The sequence below is a fragment of the Lactuca virosa genome, chromosome 3 (assembly GCF_052849685.1).
Source record: "Lactuca virosa cultivar CGN04683 chromosome 3, Lactuca_virosa_CGN04683_v6, whole genome shotgun sequence".
NCBI lineage: Eukaryota > Viridiplantae > Streptophyta > Magnoliopsida > Asterales > Asteraceae > Lactuca > Lactuca virosa.
In genome coordinates this window covers 88,584,538-88,610,838 of record NC_136428.1, presented here as the reverse complement: position 1 = coordinate 88,610,838, position 26,301 = coordinate 88,584,538, and the positions used below count along the sequence as shown (strand labels likewise).

Below are 26,301 nucleotides of genomic sequence, written 5' to 3'. Positions count from 1 at the left end.
TAGTTTGGTTTATGTTCATAGTTTAACTTATAAGTTTATACATTGTTGTTTATTATGTAGTTGGAGAATATCCGATCAAACTCAACAATCCGACGTGTACTGTGGAACTTCTAGGATGGTTAACGATGAATAAACCACCATGTGATTTAAGAGGAAAATAGGGGAATCGAGATGATGACACGTTAGACTAGTTTGCGTTTTGTTAGACTTATTATGACATAACTTTATAACACTTCTGTTATTTGTTTTGGTATACATATGAAATTATAATACTTTTGATACTTGATGTCGTAATGTAATCGTTTTCTGTATTTAATGTTTCGTGTTTTTTGTATTTAATGTCTTTTCATATAAGTTTTATGTACCCGAAAATGGTTGATTTAAAAAAAATAAAAAATAAAAAAGAGCATTAGCGGCGACTTAATGTATTACTCGCAACAAGACCATTAGCGGCGGCGAGTTTCTTTAACGGCGTTTGTTTTAGCAATAGCGACACGACAATACCGGCGACTCATTAGTGGCGATTTGTTGTTGATGTTGCCATTAACATGGATATTGTATGGCTTTAGTGGCAATACTTGTTGCATAATAGTTGGGTTTTTATAGTGTTATTTTATAACATACATTTATAAGGTATTGAAGACATTAAACATATGTTGATTGAAGTTTTTAAAAAGTTAAAATTGTTGAAGTTTCCTAACTAGCACGATTAAAAAAAATGAATGAATTGCTTATAAGTGTTAATTTTTTTTAATCGGCAAGACATATTTTTAAGAAACACCCAAGCCGAGCAAGAAGCGAGGCTTGAGGAACAAGAAAAAAAGTAGGAAATTACACAGTGCTAAAAGGCCAACACTTCCGGCTAGCCCAAATACTATTATCGAAATTAACGGTAAAATTTAATCCACCCAAAAACCAAGTGGTAGTTATTATAGGAAAATTGATACATTTGTTTCAAATGATGCACAAAGACATCCTTTAAAGTGACTTTTGCAAATTTTATTTTGTATTGAATTATGGATATAAGTTTATTAAAATAAAAGTGAGTTGTATTTTCTTTAAGAACGTTATTTGTATAAACAACAAAATTAAAAGGTATATTTTAATATTTTTTATCTGGATATTAATGGTAGTGGGTCTAAGTTACATAGGGATGAGAATTTGGCCCGAAAGCCCGAACCGAACCGAAAACCGAACCGAACCGAACCGAATTAGACCCGAATAAGCAATTCGATTCGATTTTCGTGTATCTATATAAGACTTATTCGGTTTTCGGGTTATTCGGTCCCCGGGTTACCCGAATAAGGGCTTATTCGGTCCAAAAGGACCGAACCGAATATGAAAAGTCACATTTTTCTCCTCGCATGATTGCTTATTCGGTCTTGTGTTCTATCGATCGTTACCCAAAATACCCACGTAATACACCAAAAAAAAATCAACGAAATCGATATTCGATCATCCAGTAGCGTATTACACCAAATCGACAGTAGCGTATTACACCAAATCAACAACATTACTCTTTGATCGATTGAGGTTTTTCTTATCCTTGCCAGTTGCGTCTGCTTCCCTTGCGAGTTGCGATAACCTGGAATCTTTGATCGATCATCACCGGTTCAAAGTTCAAAGTCCATTCACGATAAGAAAAAAAAATCAGCCCTTGAGTCTAGAAAAAAAATCGTCTCCTCATCCTCGTTTTCTAGCTTCTATTGTGATCAAACTCCATTCAAGTCATGGAAAATTGGGTTCTAAATCAAGAAACTCATGTAAGTATTTGTATTTTAATCTACTACTCAATCTTTCAATGTGTTATTATCTGTATTACTCATTGAAATTTGAATGTGTTAATCTACTACTCAATCTTTCAATGGTTTATTATGTATGTTATCAATTGAAATTTAAATGTGTTATGATAACAGTTAACATCTTCTCTATAAGTCCAAACAATGGGGACTTTGACCTTGAATGAGAGAATATAATGAAAACATTCATATATGTTCTTTTACTTGTTTCATTCCATATTGATGAATCTATTTAAATGTTAAAGAACCTATATTGCTATTCTATTATATTAAAATGATTTTGTTATTGTGCTTTAGATTGATGATGAAGATGTGTTTGTTGATAACACTCAAGTTAAAGGAACAAGTCAAGCAACAAAGCCGAGGAAAAGGAAATATCCCCAAAGGACGGCTTGTCGGGCCGATTATGATGTACTTCATATTGACATAGTTAGACATAGCAAGTACAAAACTGTGGAACTTTGCTCAAAACCGAATCCGGCGGAAATGACACTTCTAGTATGATTAAACATACGGAAAGATGTAAAATGTACCCAAAAAATTTAGAAAAAAAACTAGAAAACCAAACCACTTTAAATTTAAAAAAAAATGAAAACGGAGAGAATAGTATTTGGTTATTCGGGTTATTCGACTCGTTAATCATCTTGTACATGTTATTTGGGCCGGAATCGAACAGAAACGAATAATACCCGAACCGAACCGAACCCGTATTGCTTATTTGGTTTGGTTTTCGATTCATACAATTACCCTTATTCGGTTTTCGGTTTATTCGGGTTCGGGTCGGTTTGGTTCGGTTTCGACCCGAATAACATCCCTAAAGTTACATATAAATGCACGGAACACGTTATATTATTATTATTATTATTATTATTATTATTATTATTATTATTATTTATTATTATTATTTTTTTTGCCTTATCTTTTATGGATATAATGACTTGTCGCTATATACCTTTCAAGGCCAGGTATCATTACATGTGGCCAGTGTTAATGGATATAGAGAGGTAGGTAGTAAGTGAACTTGACAAATTATTGAGAATGGAAAAATATGAAACAGACCGGCCTTTATTTTGGAACTTAGAAGACTGATCAGTCGACAACAAATGGCTACACATGGATGGTATGATAGTATGAACAATAATGAATTTTTTTTTTTTCATACCGAGTAAACTCGCTTTGGTTTTTGGCAATATATAATTTTATTTACGTCCAAAAACATCAGTTATAGCCATAAAAAAACTACCCAAAAAATTTCACTAAAAAAAAAAAACAACGGTAAGATTTTTTTGAACTGCAAACAAATTTCAGTAAAAACAACGTTTACAATTGGGAATATTAATTGGAGTATAATGTGATTTCAAAAGCTCCAAATCACCCAAATGAAAAATGAAAATCATCATGTATGTAGCGTCATGAACATCAAGTAACCGATGGTCGCATGCCACGAAAGCTTTGCACCAGATCAAATCCTTCATCGAGAAGAGAGGGACGTCAACTTCCCAAGTTGGCTACTGTCCATAACCTTAGGGAAGGCATCTTGTTTTGATCAAGTTTATATTCTATAGACACCCACCGGTAACTGGTGTTAACTTTCCTGTTAATAACCTAATTAAATATATTATATATATTTTATATAAAAGACAATTATCATGAAACTAGAAAAAATTGAGTTTTTAACCAAAATAGGGTTATTGAAAAAAATATTTACCAATCTAGTATAGTATGAAAATTATTTACCAAACTAGTGTTTTTCTTCATTTTTTTTTTATTTTTCAATATTTCTTATTGTTTTTCTATTTATTAAAAAATCAGCTTTTTTACTTTTTTTAATTCAGTTTTTTTTAATATTTATTGTTTTTAAATATCAGTTTATTTTTTTATTTTATTTTTGTTTCAGTTTTTTTTTATTAAATTTTATATACTTTTATTTACTATACATTTAACATAAATATCTAACATACAAAAGAGCTTTATTATTTTGGTTTATTATATGCCTATTTGATTAATTTTTTTCTACCGTTTATATAGTGATTACGAGTTTACTTTAATTTTCTTACCATTTATTTATATATATATATATTTTAAAAACTTAACCCTTTACAAAAAGAAGTTTTTTCTCATGTCTTTATTTATACAACCTTTGCATGCTTTTTAATTGAGTTTCTTTACATTGAAAATAAAATATAAAAAGCAAAAGTAATAGTTGTGTTATAAAATTTTGTCCGTATATATTTTTTTACAATTTTGTTTTCACGTGTTTTGAAATAATAGTTTTTATTGATTTGGAAATTTGTTTTCTAAATATTTTTTACATATTTCGTTTTATGCATGTATTTTATGATTTCTTTCGTTTTACATATTAGATTTTTTTTAAAATTTGTTTTCTATGTTTTTACATATTTGTTTTTATGTAAAGACAAAAAATATGTAAACTTTTGCTTTTTATATTTTATAATGTAAAGACACTCAATTAAAAAGTATGCAAAGGTTGTATAAATAAAGACATGAGAAAAAACTTGAATTTGTAAAAGGGTTAAGTTTTTAAAATATATGTATAAATAAATGGTAAGAAAATTAAAGTAAACTCGTAATCACTATATAAACGGTAGAAAAAAATTAATCAAATAGGCATGTAATGAACCAAAATAATAAAGCTCTTTTGTATGTTATATATTTATGTTAAATGCATAGTAAATAATAATAATAATAATAATAATAACAATAATAAAACTGATATTTAAAATAAATAGTAAAAAAACTGAAATAAAAAAAAAAGTAAAAAAGCTGATATTTTAAATAAATAGAAAAACAATAAGAAATAATGAAAAATAAAAAATGAAGAAAAACACTAGTTTGGTAAATATTTTTCAAACTATACTAGATTGGTAAATATTTTTTTCAATAACCCTATTTTGGTTAAAAACTCAGAAAAAATGTCAAATAAGTAATTTTAAAATTTATCAATCATAATGTTAAAAGTAACAAATCATTAAATTAAGATCCATATTTAGTTTTATTCCCATTCAACCATCTCTCTCTCTCTCTCTCTCTCTCTCTCTTAGTTACTTTGAACCTCATCGCAGATCCATAGGATAGGAGGACGGAATCACCACCCGCAAACCCCCTTACAAGACAACTACCCACCGATTGAATCGTGTTCCATGTGTTTTTCGTATTCATCGAAACCACCACCATCCACTCATCCAGTGTAATTTTGTCAAAAAAAAAAAAACAATAAAAACAAAATTAAAAAGTAATTGATTGCATGGAATAATGTGAACTAATGATGATTGTTAAAGTTAATTTTGTAGTAAGATATGTACTCACTAAATGCTGGTACAAATGATGTTTCGAATATTTTTTAAAGATATTACAATTCAAACTTTTTCCTCGTTACAAAGTTAATATAGCTACTAACATGCAGTTAGCTAGGTGTAGCCCGTTACAAAGGGGGACAAAAATTGTTTGGGTGCTGCTGTTGCATTCCTTCTTCAGGTAAGTGAGTTATGTCTCCTTTATTTTCTTTCTAGTCTTCTTTCCCACATTATTTAGCCACAATACCGAGAATGAATAAGAACGATTTTTCTTTTCTTTCTATGCATGGTTGACGAAAGTAATAGACAATGAAGAAGGAAATTAAGGCTCTCACTTCCCCACGTATTGTGATTCTCACATCCTTTGTTTTCTTTCCTATTCCGGCTACAATACTTTAGAGAAAAGTAAAAAAGGGAGTTAGACATTGCTTGAATAAATAACCTATGTGTTCTAGGTACTACTCATAAGCATGTCATAGTTTTCTACAAATGGTTCTAGTATACTAGACACACCATTTATTATGATACATGAGACCCTTATTTTATTTATTTTTCATTATTATCCTATAATAATCACACCTACAATCATTACATTAACTTTTATACATATTCTTCATAATAACTTAATCATTATTAACTTTATTATTTAATAATTATATTTTATTACTAACTTTACCAATTTATTAATTTTAAAATTATTTTTAATAAGATAAAAAAGATAACAATAATACTGTTTTTATATAATAAAAAAAATCATCAAAACTTTTAACCTTGTTTTCATCAAAATTTTTAACTTGGTTTTTAGACGTAAACCCACAAACTTATGGTTATTGATGTTAGGTTACCACCTGTAATTATTTTCTAATAAAAGTTTTTGCTAAACCATATTTTGTATTAATGATTAAATGTTATATATGAAACCTTATAACTATTATTTGTTTAAAAAAAAAAAATTAAAGATCGGGATGTAACATCTCAGAGTACTTTTCGTTAAGACCGTTTAATATTTTTATATCAATCTACCGACTTGTTACTGCTTAACAATTTTTCTAAATTTGATTTTTTACTACTAAATTAAATGTATTATGATAATATAACAATTTTTTTTTAAAAAAAATAGAATAAATATATTTTTCCGGTAAAAGCATTTTGTAATTTACTATTTATTATATTTAAATTTAAAAGTTTCATATAAAATAATTATTTTATATATTTATTGTTATTTAGCTTATAATTTTTTTTAAAACGAAAACGTTTTTATTTAATAATAATAATAATAATTATTTTATTATTATTATCTTTAAAGGAAAAAAATGTGGCTTAACAACATACATGAAAGGCTTTGGGATTATGGGCTTTTGTTTCGATTATATATAACCATTCAAATTTATATTGTCCGATTTATAAAATGTTGTTCGAAATTTATAACAATAATAATATTAATATTAAAATATAAAATATATTTAAAACTGATTTTATATAGTTGTTCGAATTTATAATGTCGTCCGAATGTTAAAATTTTGTAATAATAATAATAATATTAAAATATAATAATAATAATAATAATAAAATAGGTTATGTAAATTTATAACCATAATAATAATAATATTAAAATACATTCGTGAACCCCTTGTATACATAAAATCGGTCAACGTTCTTCCATTAATAGGTGAAAGTTCGAATGTGCCAAAATCAACCACCTAATAAAATATGAAATGAAAACTATCGATAACACAATCTTTCTTAAAATATAATAATAGAATCATAACATGTTCATAATTTCAATAACGTCAATCAACTAACCAACTTCGGGAGTGCAGTATCCTCGTAGTACTTATGTTTCATTTAAATCAACTCGTCGGGTCACTCCCAACATAAATGAAATTAGACCAAAACATTAAAGAGATTTAACTTCCATCAACCAAGAACAATCTAGATTTCTCTCAATTTACTCATAAACTCATAATAACAACATTATACATTATAGAAGCATGTTGGTACTTGAAATAGGTGTTTAATGAGCCATATATTTAAGAATAAAATACTGAAAGCACAAGGTATTGTTATCATTTTTATTGATTTAGTCATTTAGCTATTTTTTATAGTGATTAATGTTGGATTAATATGTCTAAGCCAATAATTAAATTGATATATTTTTGAATTAAAAGCAAGGTCCTTTTGTGTTGCCCTAAAAAATTAGTAACTAAAAGAAATGAAATTTTGGAGAGAGAAAATGATTTATTAGATTATTATATGATTAAAAAAACTAATTGGAAATTATGAGGAAATGATTTGCTGATATATTATGATTAATATATTAATTGGAAATAGACAACTGATTTATAAATTTATAAGGTTAAAAAATTAATAAGAAATCAATTAGAATTAATTAATTATTAATCAGAATTAATATGGAATTAATTCGAGATTAATTGGAATTAATTAAAGGTGCAAGGGATGAATTGTAATTGTTCAATAATTGAACAAAAGAATCAATTCTAGAATCATCCAAAGGGTGGACGGTTTTGGAAGTCTTTCTAGGGTTTCCAGAAGCCTCCTGGATGAAAATAAGGAAAAAATTTGAATTAAGATTAAATCTAATCATTCAAATCTTGTTTTGTCCCTAAGTTACCTAAATTATAAATAGGACCCCTTGGGCATCAAATTTTGTGGTCAGCGAACTATCTACTCCCCCTCCTTTCTCCTCTTGTGTTCTTGGTGCTAGGGTTTGGTTATGAGCCATTAGAGGCAACCATACGTTTGGTGGTAAGCTTTCCAAGACCATCACTACAAAGGAATTGAAGTGATTTGTTTACTACAACAAATCAAAGGTATGTAACCTCAACTTGATGAATTCGATATCACTAGGGGTTAAGCTAAGTGTTGTTGTTCACTATATATTGCTATCAAAGTGTATAACATAAATCTTTTATGGGATGCTTGTACTCTTTTAAATATTAATTGTTTTCCACATTATACAATGTTTTGTATTCTATAAAACCTAATAGTGGTATCAGAGCCAAGTTTGTCAAACATTGATTGCACATTAGTTGAATTGAACAATTTTTTGTCTGTCAAACTGATCTCACGACATGACAGTTATCTATCACGACATGAGCTCAATATAAATCCAGTTCGAGATTTCTTACCTAATTTTATTTATATGATTGTTATTTGGTAATCATCTGCTTAGAAATCAGTTAGAATATGATTTTTCATGCTTTGGATGATTAAATAAAATCTCTAAATTGGAGATAGTCTTATTTGATTTTTTTAATTAGTTATATTAAATTGAATTATCCCTTATGAATTTAATAAATAATTTAATTGTAATGTAATTAAAAGATAATTATAAATTCATTACATGATTAAATTGATTAATTAATTATATGATAATTTAGATAATTAATATTTAAACCTTGTATTTTAAAAAAGATTTAAAATACACCTTATACTATATATGATTAAAAGTTAAATATATTATATGTATAAGACAAGTCAATCAAATCAATAGTAAGCCTCATTCACAAAGCCATACTCTAAGGGAGGTATAAGGAAACGACATATAAATGACCGTCATTAGGTGTCCACTCTCACCCACCGCTCCCTTTTATGGTGGATGGTCGTTAGCCGAACGGGGTTTGATAGGACATAACCTCTAAAAGTATAATACTATAAACTAACTAAACCTTTTATAAATCTCACTATAGTTACTTTGAGAAAATAATGAAATTATATGCTAATGCACGAAAACACACATCATTATTTATATGTCGTTAGCGGAGTCTACGTGGTTAACCGACACATTATTTTGGGACTATAAACTTGAGGTGATGGACAAATCGAAAATTATCATTATTGGTAGAGCGAGTGTGGTTAACTGACACATCATTTTGAGATGATAAATGTCATCGAGGTTTTCAAGCGGGTTTGCATGGTTATTCACATCTTAATTATGATCCTCGGCATCCCAGTCACAATTGGTAAGAGCATAATCGAGACTAAACATGTCAATGATAAGATTCAATGAATCTTAAAAGATATAGGAGTTTCAGGTGATTGAAATTGGTGAGATGACTCTATCTACCTAGAACAGATTTGAATTTGATTATGACATCCCTCTTCAAAGGTCGAATCGAAATATGGATCCTAGCATTTATTTAAATTATGTGTTAAAAATTAAGGATTAAAATCAACTAACTTGAATTCTCTCTTCTTCTAAATTTTAGATGCTAAATCAATACAATGATGGTCTTCCTCATTCTTCTGAAAAAAAATCCTCGTTCTTTAAAAGATAATCTTCCACATCGTGTTTCTTCAATTCTTCCACTTCCTCATCATGCTTCTTCAATTCTTCGACTTCCACATCCTATGACTATACCAACATCACATTTTCCTCAAATTGAAAGATACAAGACTACTTCTGCCTTATTGACATGTCAGCATCAAGATGGAAACTTTGTATGTATACATGTTCTGAAAATGAAATTGTACATTGAAAAATTGGACATGATAGGTGTCATATTCCCAAACGAGTAAGCCATTGATTTGGTTCTTCATTATCTTCCTGAGTCATATGGTCAGTTCGTTAAGAATTTTCATGTTAGGAATCCTAACATGACCCTAATTGATTTGACTGAGATGTTGATAGTTGATGTGTTGTCGAAATACACCTAATTTTACCTCCTATCTAACTAGCTATTTGATTTAAGAAGTGTACCTTTTTGCAAATAATATAGCACAAATAGTCGGGTATCAAACAAAGGGAAAGGTTTTAATTAACTATTTTATCTACCAAAAATTAATCTAAGAAAAGCATAAGTTAATTTGGTTTTTATCCGATTTTGCAAGTTCAGACAAACTTATTCACTTAATTATCAAATTCAATCAATTACTAAAAACAATTCTGTTTAGTTTGAATCCACTTCTCCTCAATGGTTAGCTACTAATTATGGATAATTCATGTTGGTTACCAATTATTATATTATTAGTAATTTAAGTCCAAATATACTAATGTTTAACTAATTCATGTAGAACTATGAATGGTCACACATAATTAAACACAGTATCAGTTATGAATTATGAATGTAGCTATGTAAGATTTATTAAACAAACACAGTTATGGACACAATCTATGTTCTCCAGCACAACTAAATTTAATTACCTCAATTACTTATCTAATATTTTTTCGATCCTAGCTCAAGAAATTTAATGGTCACTAAATCACTAGGTGTCAAATTCAAGTAATTTAATAGTCACTAAGCTACACAGGACATGAATTCAAGCAATTAAAGCATCAAATATTAACATGCTAGGTATTAACAATCAAACACAAGCGTATAACCAACTAGTAATATCCATAATTATTAAAATAATCCATGAGTTGAAGCTTCATCTAGCTAAATAGAAGCACCTAGATTCAGTTACTCATGGCTAAAAGCAAACACATGAATTCAATAAATAAAAACATAGTTGAATGTACCAACTTAAAACAAAGGTTATGATCTTCAATCACTTCTCCTTCCTTGGATGCTTAACACTTGAATTCTCTGGCTTGTTTTTCTCCAGAATTCGTCTTCTAAACCCTCCAAATGTCCAGAACAACTCTCCAAATCGTAAGTGCCAAGGATATATATAGTTTTAGGAATTATTGCACTTCACATCGTGAATTCAGGTGAATTCTTATCGGGAAAGGACTCTGACTTCCCGTGCACTTATCTTCTAGAAACACCCATTCCACGTCTTGTAAGTGAAGTCCACGTCGTGAGTTGAGCTTTTCAATGAGATTTCCTTCTTTTAGTTATTCAAACCTCCAAAGTCCCGTTACTTGTCGGTTTTGGTCCTTATTCTTCAAGATTGCTCCTTTTGGCTCCAAAATACAATTCAATCTTATAAGTACCATTTATCTTTTTAAATAACCTAATATGTATAGAAATGTATTCAAATATTGCCTAAAAATGTGTATAAATATGGAAATATCAGTAGTTGCTGAAGCAGAAATGCTTAAGAACACATCTAAAGTAGAGTTGCTTAAAGGGTCTAATTCCAAGAGTTCCATGGACGTTGACAATGGTAATATTGGTGATCTAGAATAGATTTTTCATCCCTATGGAAAGGAGCCATCCAAGATCAAACCATTTGATCATATGGTAAAGAGAAAGTTCAATTATGGGATCATTCCATTTGCTAAACCCAAAGAGTCCATTTGTTTCTACTGCTAATTGAAGGGACATTGGTTGCGAAGAAGCCCAAAATATGTTGAGGATCTTAAAGATTGGGAAGTCAATTCATGTAACTTTACTTCAGGTACATCCATCATCTTAATACATTGTTTTATAAGTTCCTATTCATAGCCTATTGATACATAATATGTTGTTCACATTTTGATGGTATTACAGGATCTAAAAGAAAGAAGGAAGCTTGAGCAAAGTGACCTAAATCTGATCATGAGAGATGGACACTTGTCACATAGTTCGATGGTCAGAATTTGGAGCTACTACTAGGAAGTTAGGATAATTTAATAGATTGCTATTACTCTTCGAAGATGTTTAGAAATATAGTTTTTCATTTTATGCATTGTAAGGACAAGTTTCAATTTTCTTTTTTAGCAAAAAATTGAAGCTTTGGTTTACATAGTTGCCTTATCTTATTTCTTTGCAATGACATTAATGAAAGTGTAAGTTATGTTTCTAATAATAACAATATTAATTGTGGATTGAATCTTATGACATCGCTTGTGGTATTGTCATGATTGACCAAGTGAAAAGAAATCTCATCACCAACTGGATAGATACTTGTTGTTGTACAAGTTGTATTGTATAATATATGAGAATCTTGTTCATTGAAAATTATGACTTAGTTCAGTATTTACATGCTTATGTGAGGCAATTGAATGACTAATGGATCTAGTACATGTTGATATGTACTATTTAGATCCACCATAAGGTATGATAACTCTTCTCATCATGATTTATTGATACTTCAGCAAGTATGAATAAGTTCGTAAGATTAAGCATAATTCTGATACTTTTGAAAGATTCAAAGAGTAACATAATGAATAGAAGAATATATTAGGTAGAAAGATAAAAGATTCTCCAATCTGAAAAGAAAGGATACTACCCCACACTTATCCTTTTCTTGCCCTCAAGCAAAACTAATTAATTTTAAGTCAAACTTCCATCACCAACATCACATAGGGCAATCTATTTTGAACTCAACCACTATACCAAGACCTCAATGCGCATATTGGTGTCTAAAATAATAAAAAGTTACACAATCCTAGATACTGACAATCCTTATGAACCTTCACCCCTTAGCTTATACAACACTCATTTCTGCAACCCTCCGAATTAATCCTCAGAAATCTTTCTTAACCTCAAGGTATTTTTGTTAAGCTACCAAAGCATACATAATCTAGAAAAATTACAACTTTTGATACCACAATGGAGCTCTTGGAATTCTTCACTTCTTTGATATAATTGATATTTGATTTTGTTTGAATTCACCACCTTTTTGTTTGATTTTTGGTATCTTCAACCTTTTTTGATTCTTCAAAATTTCGATCTTTTGATCTTCACACTTTGATAGCTCCAAAATTCTTACAACTTTTTACTTATTTCTCTCTTTTTTTACATATATATAACTCACTTTTTTCACTCAAATCCTACATGCTTAAGAAAGGTAGCTTAACTTCAACCTTTATTGGTTAGAGGTATTAGTCTAAATGCAATGACTACATAAGCTTTCGTGGATAGATTTCAGGTTTAGGCTGCAAAACATATTATGCCATATAAACTACCAGATTACCTTTCATATCTCATTGCTTTTCACTAGGACTTGGGAAGCCACAAATATGCTATAACATATGTTGGCTCAATTAAACATTTAAGCTCACATCGGATCATCCTACGTAACACTAGCAACTTAAGTTAAACTATGACTAGATATTTAATTTTTAGATTATTAAAATTCTTAAATTTTAAAATTTCCTAGAAATTTACTTTTTTCGACCCCTTACCCCACACTTATTACATATAATGCCCTCATTGTATGCATAAAATAATTTAAAAACAAGAAAATGGAGAAAAAGGAACAGACTCCCCTGGGGTAGTAGTGGCGAGATCGATTCTGAACGTGTGGATAACTTCGAACATCTTGAATATCTGAATGGAACTTGGATCTTTTGAGATATGTGAATGTGCCGATGAAATGTGAATCCGAGACTTGAATATTCAACAAATGTAGTGTACAAAACCTTCAAAGCATAGTTGATCAATGTGGGAAAGCATACACCACATTTTATGGTTGAGAAAAAAAGAAACATCCCAATTGTGCAGATCACGTCGCTGTGTTGAAGTCCACGACGTGTTTTCGATCGACATCGTATTTGGTATCGCGATGGGTTAGAAATTCACAACGTGAAGTTAAGGTCCACGTCGTGTAAACTGGGTTTCACATAATGTATTTGCACATTAATTCTTCGATGCAAGTCAAGTATTATATAAATGCTTTTAGTCCCTTCCAAAACTCTATTATTTCTTTGACTCTTCCATTATCTCTTTATTTTCTTATGAAATTAACCCCACACTTATTAAAAATTGTGGGTCTCGAATCTTGACTCTAAATGACACGACTTTATTCGAACGCTCCTATTTCTACTCTCCCATCATCCTGCTCATGATAGCTCACCAAATCTGCAACAAAGTAAGTAATAATGGAAAGAAGAAAACAGCCATCCCATAGTTGGTTAAAAGTTCTAAACAAACTAAATAAAAACAAAACAAATTAAAAAAAACAAATAAAAACTAAAAGATAAAACTAATAATCATCGTCGTCGCCTTGTGCACCACTCGTTTCAGCTCCATCTCCACCTCTTGTCCTATACTTACTCCATGTTGGACAAACCGGATAGTGATCACCCAAATGTGGTGGTTGTGTAACGTTGAAGTGTCGGATCATATTCTCCATCGTCCCTCTAATCCAATTCATGCTCAACGTCATCTGATCGAAATAATCCCCCATAGTATCCTCGCCAAAAGTAACAGCTCCCATTGGTGCATTATGATGCACTAGCTGTCCTCTCTCGCCACGCCCCCGTACATTTCTCCTTCCTCTTGGACGTGGCTAATCTTCTTGTTTACCAACGGGTTGATTAACATCTTTCGTGGGTATCACAAATTCTCCACCTGTGTTCACAACTACCCGCATAACACTCAAGACTTGGACCATCAAATCATTATCCTTGAAGCGTGTAAGGTTCCTAATAAAATTAGGACTCAAAATATGATAAGACCGGGCGAGCCGGTTGACCAAATGTCCACCTGTAATGGGACTACCGGGCTGAGAACTAGCAGCTTTCTTTCCCAAAAATCGTGCAAGCATATATGGTAGGTCGCAGAAAACTCCAGGTGTAATGATGCTACAAAGATAAAATAAATTTTGAGAAGGCACCTTATCCCATGATGTTTATGGTTGATGGAGAAAGTTGCAAAACAATGTAGAAACCTGCAAATGGGAGACCGGATTTAGCATTCAAAAGCATCACGAGAATTGTACTCGTGATTTGAAATGCTCCTCCAAAACTGGAAATCTATCACTCCTGATGTGAAGTCCCAAACACAACCTTGTAAGAATAAAACAAAATGGGGTGATTGCGTCTCTTCTTTAGTATAAAGCTTCATTCGCCATGCAAACTCACGAAGGCTACATTCTCAGTATACACCTCCCAAATGGAACGCAAGAGCCCCATTGTAGTTTGGATCGGTAGTTTTCTCCTTAAAGTTCACCGTGGCAAATAATTCGACTGGTCACTCCCAATAAACGGGTTCTTGAATAGAGAAAAGATTTCTCCATACGTTGCACGAAAATGAAAAACCCTCTCCAACGAATAACTTAGACCAATGTCTCTCCGCTTCTGCAACCATTCCTACCGCACGCAACCATGCCCAATCCACTATTAGAGCAATTGCAAACTCTCGGTTATACAACCACCCTAATCTGTTCATATAATTGTTGAGCATTGCTTGTGAAATGTTTTGCGGGAATCGGTAAAGCGGATGAATGCTAGACATGTCATTGTGATCTTGCTCCTGTGGAACTGCTCGATGAGGCCCCGTTATACCTGAAAAATAATGAATAGCAAAGAAAACAAACAAACCACCAAGGAATTAAATTATTAAGCAAAATATAAGGCTATATGCCCAGGTTTCACGTCGTGGACATCAAGTCCACGACGTGGATTCTGTTCGTGACGTGATTCTGATCGGTCCTTCTAGGGCCCAAACGAACTTAAATTTCCACTTAGGGTTTGTCTAATCTTACATTCTAAGGATCTTTATCACACATGCAAACAAAATTTATCAACCAATCGACTCAATTTGGGCATTTCAACTCCAAGAACAACCCTAGATTCTAAATGTATATAATAGGAAGAAATTAACAAGAACAATGGATGGAGAACATACCAAAGGTGGACATGAAACACTAAATCAAGAAATCATGGAAGAATTGTGCAAAAATCCGAAGTGGGGATGCTACTTTTGTTCGTCTGTGCGTGTGAGTGGTTTAAGTTTTGGTTAAAGGCTGAGGTATTTGAAAATGGTCCCCCCGGTGACTTTTTAAAGTTCACGTCCTGTATTTCTAAGTCACGTCGTCAAATTACTAACCGGGCTAATTTTTGGGCTAAATCAAATGGAGTACGAGGTGGGCTTCGAACCAACGACGTGTTATCGAGTTTAATTGCCAAAAAAAATCCCATTTTTCTTAAAACTTCAATTTCTTCCTAATAAAAATCTACCACTCAATATTTAGGAGCCCCACACTTGATTTTTGCTATGTTCTTAAAAAGATAAGATGATTTGGATGATTATTTAACCTAAAATTCAAATAAAAATGCAGAAATTAAAAATGCATAAACGAAAAGAAAGATTGCAAACCAAGCTCGGGTTGCCTCCCGATAAGCGCTTCTTTTTGTTGGAGCCATGAGCCGGACTCTATGCCGCCTCACGTTGAATTTTCAGGAGTTTCCATCACTATTTGTACCTTTTGAACCTTCCATTTTTTCTTGTGAGCTTGTACCCTCCTAAGATAAGCCTTTTTTAAGTTTTCCTTTTTACACTTAGCATCACCCTCTTCAAGCTTTCTTTTTACCCCTTTATTCACCACAAGTTGAGGTTTTGCTCATTCTTCACTCTTTAGCTCCATAGATTCAACCTTTTTTTTCATCAAAAGTTAGTTGTTTTATTTCTGAAGTAACCTCTTCCTAATCACTCGACACTATGTCTTCTTCACTCTCCTTGCTCACCGAAGACGTTGGAGTTTTGTAAGCCAATACTTCAAAAACTGTTGGAATGGATGCTCTTGGATTTGTACGTTTTACTTTTTGAATTGATTGAATTTCTTCTTCTATTAATGTTTCCAACTCTTCAAGCTCATTTTATTCAACTATATTGTATACTTCACCTTGAGCATAATTATTTTGAAATACATCTTCCACTCCAAAGGTAACTTCTTCATCTACAACTCTCAACATAAGTTTAGACTCATACATGTCTACCAAGGCTCTAGCAGTATTGAGTAAAGGGAGACCAAGAATTATTGGAACATTGGTATCTTCTTTCATATCCAAAACAACAAAATCAATTGGAAAAACAAATTTCCTAATTTTGACCAATATATCCTCAACTATGCCTCGAGGATGAGTCACTGGACGATTAGCCATGTGAACCGTCATTCTAGTAGCCTTGAAATCTGGAAGATTTAGCTTTTGAAAGAACGAGTAAGCCATTGAATTTATGCTTTCTCCAGAATCAGCTAAAGCATAAGTCTTCATGTTATTTCAAAATTGACACGTGATAGTGAGGTGTCCAGGATCTCCCATTTTCTTTGGTAATTCACCCAATATCACTTTAGAACTCTGATCACTAAGGATCATCTTGGAATTCTTCTCTAATTTTTGGCGAGTATCGCGTAAGTCTTGCAAAAACTTAGCATATTCAGGAACTTGGGACAATAATTCAATAAAAGGAGTGTTTATAGGAATATCCTTCACTTGCTTCATAAACTTTAATTGTTCCTGCTGCAATGGATGAATCTTAGTACGAGAAGGAAATGGAAGCGGAGGACGAAAAAATTGAGTATTAGTAAAAAAAATTTATTCAAACTGGTTCCATGTCGTGGTGAATGAATCTCCACGTCATGGTGTCGGTAATTCAGCAACAATATTTTCTTCGATTTTCGACCTCTTCGGCTGTGGTTTGGGCTGATGTGGATCGACTTTGAGGGCTTCTAGAAATTCATAGATGGTATCTTCTTCAGTTTCAATCAACATTACTTGCGGTTGAGGCTTTTTGTCAGGAATTTTTGGAGAAAGTCGCTCATTAACCAACGTAGTTAATTGTCCAAGTTGAGCTACGATGTTTTGGATTGATGCTTGATGATTCCTTAGCAAAGCTTGCTGGTCCCTCATGAGAATTTTCTGGTCTCTTATCACCGCATCGGTCTTATCATGTCTTTTCTCTAAAACCTCCATGAATCTAGTTAGCATGGACTCTAGATCGACCTTCTTTTTAGGTGGTTGCTCTTTTTAATAAATGCCTCGGCTAGTTTGCCTAAAATTTTCCTCTTTTTGCTTTTTTATACTCATCATATGGCAACCACTCTTTCTTTGGCTTCCTCCAATCTTCATCATATTTGTCTCCACTAGAATAGCATACTTGAACCTTCTTATTTCCGTTCTCGTCCAAGTGGCAATCTTTGGTTAAATGTGGACAATTGCATCTTTCATAACCAACTCGAATATCATGTATGGATTGGTTCACCTTTTTCATTCTTCGGTCAATAGTGTTTAGCATAGCTAAAACAACAACCATATCTTCAGAAGCACCACTCCCTATTCCTTTCGCTCCATCATGTCTAGGATTGTGGTATTCACGCGAATGCTTAGAAAACTCTTTAATCAATTCCTTAATCTCACCGGGATTTTTCTTTTTTAAAGTTCCTTGAGAATCAAGGAGTTGCCTTGTCATCATGTTTACCTCATCATAGAAGATTGATACTTCTTGTTGCTCATTAAAATCGTTTTGGGGACAATTTTTTATCAATCCTTTGTAGCGCTCCCATGCCTCGTAGAGTGACTCACCCGGTTGTTGCTGGAAATTTGCTATGGCCTTCTTGATTTTAGCAACTTTAGAAGGTGGGCAAAAATGTTCTAAGAATTTTTCACGTATTTGTGCCCAAGTAGTAATTTCACCGGGTGGTAGTGCCTTCAACCAATCCTTAGCGGCTCCTTTGAAAGTAACTGGAAGCATTCTCAATAACACCGTCTCTCTTGGAACATTCAGGATGTTGAAGTAATCAGCTATGTCATTGACTTCATCAAGGTGCTTGTAAGCATCCTCATGATTTTTTCTGGAAAATGGGACTTCCTTAAGTGCAGAAAGAATATGCCCCTTCATCTTGAATGTTGTGGTAACAGGAATTGCAGGTTGCACTAGACCGGGACCGGTGTCCTCTCAGATTCTTTTCTTATATGCCTCTATGGCCATATTGGCAATGTTCGCCATTTCATCTTTTTGCTCTTCTTCGCGTTCACTATCTTCTTTATCGGTTTGTGATTCAGAATCGGATTCGTGAATATTACGATTTTGCTCAAAGCTTTCTAACTTGCTTTTGTTCTTTGAGGAAGTGCTTGATTCACCCACGTTCTTCCCCTTCTTCTTTCCGAAAACTGATTTAAGATTTTTGAAAGGTAACTTCTTTGGTGGTTGGGTTTCTCCTACGTTCTTATCCATCTTTTTGTGAAGAGCTGACTCTGGATCTTCAAGCGGTGGTATCAAAGGTGTGTTGGATCCACGGGTCATGTACTACTGCAACAAAAACAAAAATAAAAATGTAAAATTGAACAAAAACTACTTAAAAAGTTCTACTGAACGTTCACCACGTTGTGGCTAGTAATACCAAGTCGTGATGTCGCAGAAAACCTAAACAGAAACGAAAAACGAAAACAAACGTAATAACTGAGCTCACGTCGTGAGTTTAAGGCTCACGTCGTGAGTTCAGTTCTAAAAAAAACTAATGCTCAAAATTAACTTTTTGCAGGTTTTACCCCACAAAAAGAATCGATTAACCTAAAGCAAATAAATTTTAAACTTAATAGCCGTGTTGTGTTGATGAATTACACCCTATTTTACCTCCTATCTAACTAGCTATTCGACTTAAGGCATTGTACCTTTTCGCAAATAATATAGTACAAATAGTCAGGTATCGAACACAGGGAACGGTTTTAATTAACTAATTACCTACTAAAAATTAATCTAAGAAAAACATAAGTTAATTTGGTTTTTATCCGATTTTGCAAGTTCAGAAAATCTTATTCACTTAATTATCAAATTCAATCAATTACTAAAAACACTTCTGTTTAGTTTGAATCCACTTCTCCTCAATGGTTAGCTACTAATTATGGATAATTCATGTTGGCTACCAATTATTATATTATTAGTAGTTTAAGTCCAAATATACTAATGTTTAACTAATTCATGTAGAACTATGCATGGTCACACATAATTAAACACATAATCAGTTATAAATTATGAATGGAGCTATGTAAGATTTATTAAACAAACACAGTTATGGTCTTCAATCACTTCTTCTTCCTTGGATGCTTAACACTTGAATTCTTTGGGTTGTTTTTCTCCAGAATTCGTCTTCTAAACCCTCCAAATCTCCATACGAACTCTCCAAATCGTAGTGCCAAGGATATATATATAGTTTTAGGAATTATTGCACTTCACGTCATGAATTAGGACTTCACGTCATGAATTAGGACTTCACGTCGTGAATTCGGGTGAATCCTTATTGGGCAAGGACTCTGACTTCCCGTGCACTTATCTTCTAGAAACACCCATTCCACGTCATGTAAGTGAAGTCTACATCGTGAGTTGAGCTTTTCGCTGGGATTTCCTTCTTTTAGTTATTCAAACCTCCAAAGTCCCGTTACTTGTCGCTTTTGGTCCTTATTCTTCAAGATTGTTGCTTTTGGCTGCAAATTACAATTCAATCTTATAAGTAACATTTATCTTTACAAATAACCAAAATATCTATAAAAATGTATTCAAATATTGCCTAAAAATGTGTATAAATATGAAAATATCAATAGTTGCTGAAGCAGAAATGCTTAAGAACACATCTAAAGTAGAGTTGCTTAAAGGGTCTAATTTCAAGAGCCCCATGGACGTTGACAATGGTAATATTGGTGATCCAGAAAATATTTTTCATCCCTATGGAAAGGAGTCGTACAAGATCAAACCATTTGATCGTATGGTAAAGAGAAAGTTCAATTATGGAATCATTCCATGTGCTAAACCCAAAGAGTCCATTTGTTTCTACTACCAATTGAAGGGACATTGGTTGCGAAGCTGCCCAAAATACCTGGAGGATCTTAAAGATTGTGAAGTCAATTCGTGCGACTTTACTTCAGGTACATCCATTATCTTACTACATTGTTTTATAAGGTCCTATTCATAGCCTATTGATACATTATGTGATGATCACATTTTGATGGTATTACAGGATCTAAAAGAAAGAAGGAAGCTTGAGCAAAGTGAGCTAAATCTGATAATGAGAGATGGACACTTGTCACATAGTTCGATGGTCAGAATTTGGAGCTACTACTAGGGAGTTAGGAAAATTTAATAGATTGCTATTACTCTTTGGAGATGTTTAGAAATATAGTTTTTCATTTTATGCATTATAAGGACATGTTTCGATAATCTTTTTTTAGCAAAAAAATGAATTTTGGTTTACATAGTTGCCTTATCTTATTTCTTTGCAATGACATTAATGAAAGTGTAAGTTATGTTTCTAATAATAACAATATTAATTGTGGATTGAATCTGATGACATCGCTTGTGGTATTGTCATGATTGACCAAGTGAAAAGAAATCTCATCACCAACTGGATAGATACTTGTTGTTGTACAATTTGTATTGTATAATATATGAGAATCTTGTTCATTGAAAATTATGACTTAATTCATTTTTCACATGCTTATGTGAGGCAATTGAATGACTAATGGATCTAGTACATGTTAATGTGTACTATTCAGATCCACCATAAGGTATGATAACTCTTCTCATCATGATTTACTGATACTTCAGCAAGTATGAATAAGTTCATAAGCTTAAGCATAATTCTGATACTTTTGAAAGATTCAAAGAGTAACATAATGAATACAAGAATCTATTAGGTAGAAAGATAAAATATTCTGTAAACTGAAAAGAAATGAAAATACTTTAGTATTACGTTTTATGATCATCTTAGTAATTGTGCTTCAAGAACATATTAGTGCAACTGTATGACTAAGAAGAGGAATCAAACATTGTTGGAAATGGTTCGATCATAGATTGGTCATACTTTGTTCCAATCATGTTTTAGAGTCATACTCTAATAACTATAAATCGTATCTTGAAACTCATTTCAAACTAAGAAGGTTGAAATCACCTTATAATATGTGGAGTAATAATGTTTTCTCATTATATAACTTTGAGAATTGGAGTTTTGATGTTTTTCTTTGATCGAGAAACAAAAGATAAACTAAGTCCTATTCCTTGATGTAACACTGTAACAACCAGTTATTCTGGGTCAATAAAAGTCAAACAAGTCAAACAAAAGACAATTATGCCAAAAAAGTCAAATAGTTAAAATTAAATCATGAAAATTCACTTTGCTTTTGGTGTTTTCGGTTTTGAGAATCAGAAATCACCAAGACCGAAATCTTGCCTTTGATCGAGAACCCTTTGATCGAGAACCCTTAGACCGAGAAACCTTGACCGAGAACCCCTAGACCAAAAACATGCTAGACTGAAGACCTTGGTTCTCGGTTGGAGCTTGGACCGAAATCAAGGTGATTTCGGTGGGGATAGGCCGAAAACACTCATCTTATTCGGAGGCACTTTTTCCAGTATGATAAAATACACATACCAATGCAAATGTCACATCACTTTTACCCTCATATATACATATGGCCGAAATCAATCCCTATTTCTCATTTACATCTTCAAAATCCTTTACATTTTCTCTCAAAGTTCATAAGAACGTATTCAAATCTTCATAAAATTTCCTAAGAACATCATCATATGCCCTCTTGTACTTGGCTTTCTCCCGTAGTAGCTTCACGCCCTCCCTTTCCTTTTGTATGTCAAACTTACCTAGGAAACATTCTTCAAAATAATTCTTAGGAATTATTGGTACGTTTTCTTAATTTATCTAGTGTTTTTACTACGTGTTCTTGATAGTTTAACTAGTTTACACACATTATTATGTGTTAAAAACTATTAGGATTACAACCACTTTCAAGTGTTCTAACTTGAAGATTATCACCGTCACTTCGTTATCCAGTCAAGAACACACTCGAGGGGAGTTCATACCCCTATATTTTCCACGATTTTCTATGTTTTAGTGGGAGGGGGGGGAGTACAAGTAAAACATAAGTAAACTTGTGTTAAAAATACGATATGATTACACATATTTTTACTACCGTTTGTGCAAAAATGCTAAAATACACGAAATAGATTTATTTCCAAATTCCTGAACATATACATGCAAAGTTTTACTAAAATTACAAAGCTATAAAGTTTTCGTACAAATACACTATGGTTTTCTTACAATATATATATATATATATATATATATATATATATATATATATATATATATGAAACATACAAATGGATTTCAATAAATAAACTATATTTAAAATAGTTTATAAGACGTTAACCCTTTTGTAATATGTTGAGCAAAAAAGGTATAATTATATAAACATACATATATAATTATTTCATTTCATTTTATTCTCTTGGTAAATTGATAATAGCATACAAAGGATTCATTATTTCAACGAAACATTTATATAAAATAAAATAGATATTGTTTACGAAACATTCACACTATTTTACCCATTTTGGGGACAAAGAAATAATTGTTTGAAAGTATAATTACTTTTACACTAGTTAAACACTATTAAAGGATAATACATATATTTACAAGAAAATGAGTTTTCATTACACTATACGTAAACCGTCAATACATTTTTGTGAGACATATCTTCACCGTACTTACCTAAGTACATACTAAAGTTCCTGTATTATAACCTGAATCTCGTGGAAGAGAGCGTGACACTTGTGTATAGATCTATACGGGATTAACAATCCCACACCTAAACTGTTAGCTACAGTTGGACTGGCAGGTCTGAGGTGACAAATGTCATACCATTCCGACGTCTGAAGAACGTCGTACATGCCATCTAGGTTATTAGCATGGTTATAATAACTCACAAGGGGTATTAACAATATGTTTGGTTTATGAATACATACATATCTTCAAATGGTTTTATTTAGATAAAACTACATTACACTATTTTCCAGTACAATACAGTTTACATTTCTGGAAACATGCATTCAAATGGTTTTATATACGAATAAAATTACATATTACTATTTTAAGCATGGAAAATACTTGTACATTTCGGTCTTGGAACATTTAAGACTACAACTCATTTCTAAAGAAAATATTGGTTTTTTCTGGAAGAACAAACTATCATTTTCAAGGAACAAAGACATATCTTTCTCATTAAAAATACTTATGAACTCAAAAACTTAAATGTTGACACTTTTTTTCAAAACCACTTGTATTCTCAGGAAATTAGTAGACAGGTTCCCACACAGGTTTTGTGAAGACGGAGCGTAGCAGTGTTACGTCTTATATTTTTGTCATATGTTTTTTTAGTTAAACAAACAATGATTCGAACCCAATGTAAATATTAAATTATCAATATGATGTTTGTAATGCTTTGATCTCTATTATTCAATTGTTATCATACCGTACATGAAAGTCATCCGCCCCTAGACATTTCTGCCGTTTTACTCGGTTTGGGGGTGTGACAAACACTCATATATATCATGATAAATTTAAACTTTTTAAATATAACCCAAAACCATCAAGTGTTTAAAAAACAATTTTCAAACCATTTCCAACATCAGAGTTTTCCCAAAATCATAGATCATAACAAGAGGATGTATACGGTCACACCTTCGTCTTCTCGCGGTCATCCGAAGTACCTAAAACATAACACAAAACTGTAAGACAATGCTTAGTGAGTTCCCCCAAAACACCAACACATATCCAAATAACATATATACAATAACAACATGTCGGGTCCAATCAACCATCGTGTTGGAATACCCTAGGCCCCTCAACCATTGGGTTGGAATGCCAGTACACTATGGGTCCAGTTAATCATCGGGTTGGAATACTCCAGGCCCCTTAACCATCGGGTTGGAATGCCAATACACAACGGGTCCTGTCATCCTCGGGATGGAATGCCCTCGGACCCACTCAACCACCGGGTTGGAATGCCCCTGGTCTGTTGGCTTACACACAAAGCAGTAAAGCCTCAACCACCAACCAAATATGTCCACATATAACATATAATCATATAACAATATACAGACAGTCAGACAGATCTACTGATCACTAAGCATATAATCATCCTATATACTAGGATACCAATCTAACATATGACTACAGTACAATAGCGTAGTAGTGTTACATCTTATGTTTTTGTCATATGTTGTTTTAGTCAAACAAACAATGATTCGAACCCAATGTAAATATTAAATTATTAATATGATGGTTGTAATGCTTTGATCTCTTTTATTCAATTGTTATGATATCGTACGTGAAAGTCATCCGCCCCTAGACATTTTCGCCGTTTTACTCGGTTTGGGGGTGTGAAAAACACTCATATACATCATGAAAAATTTAAACTTTTTAAATATAACCCAAAACCATCAAGTGTTTACAAAACAATTTTCAAACCATTTCCAACATTAGAGTTTTCCCAAAATCATAGATCATAATAAGAGGATGTGTACGGTCACACCTTCGTCTTCTCACGGTCATCCGAAGTACCTAAAACATAACACAAAACTGTAAACCAATGCTTAGTGAGTTCCCCCAAAACACCAAAACATATCCAAATAACATATATACAATAACAGCATGCCGGGTCCAATCAACCATCGTGTTGGAATACCCTAGGCCCCTCAACCATTGGGTTGGAATGCCAATACACTATGGGTCCAGTTAATCATCGGGTTGGAATACTCTAGGCCCCTCAACCATCGGGTTGGAATGCCAATACACAAAGGGTCCTGTCATCCTCGGGATGGAATGCCCTCAGGCCCACTCAACCATCGGGTTGGAATGCCCCTGGTCTATTGGCTTACACATAAAGCAGTAAAGCCTCAACCACCAACCAAATATGTGCACATATAACATATAATCATATAACAATATACAGACAGTCAGACAGATCTACTGATCACTAAGCATATAATCATCCTATATACTAGGATACCAATCTAACATATGACTACAGTACAATAGCGTAGCAGTGTTACATCTTATGTTTTTGTCATATGTTGTTTTAGTCAAACAAACAATGATTCGAACCCAATGTAAATATTAAATTATTAATATGATGGTTGTAATGCCTTGATCTCTCTTATTCAATTGTTATGATATCGTATGTGAAAGTCATCCGCCCCTAGACATTTCCGCTGTTTTACTCGGTTTGGGGGTGTGAAAAACACTCATATACATCATGAAAAATTTAAACTTTTTAACTATAACCCAAAACCATCAAGTGTTTACAAAACAATTTTCAAACCATTTCCAACATTAGAGTTTTCCCAAAATCATAGATCATAATAAGAGGATGTGTACGGTCACACCTTCGTCTTCTCGCGGTCATCCGAAGTACCTAAAACATAACACAAAACTGTAAGCCAATGCTTAGTGAGTTCCCCCAAAACACCAAAACATATCCAAATAACATATATACAATAACAACATGCCAGGTCCAATCAACCATCGTGTTGGAATACCCTAGGCCCCTCAACCATTTGGTTGGAATGCCAATACACTATGGGTCCAGTCAACCATCGGGTTGGAATACTCCAGGCCCCTCAACCATCGGGTTGGAATGCCAATACACAACGGGTCCTGTTATCCTCGGGATGGAATGCCCTCGGGCCCACTCAACCATCGGGTTGGAATGCCCCTGGTCTGTTGGCTTACACACAAAGCAGTAAAGCCTCAACCACCAACCAAATATGTGCACATATAATAGA

At 32.6% G+C, this 26,301-nt stretch overlaps 1 non-coding gene across 1 annotated transcript; it reads left to right on the top strand.

The window, feature by feature from the left end:
• The first annotated feature begins 18,184 nt into the window (after nucleotides 1-18,184).
• LOC145168003 (small nucleolar RNA R71) lies at nucleotides 18,185-18,291 on the top strand. Its single transcript, XR_013741599.1, has one exon. It is a non-coding gene; the product is annotated as a small nucleolar RNA R71 (small nucleolar RNA).
• The last annotated feature ends 8,010 nt before the right edge of the window (nucleotides 18,292-26,301 follow it).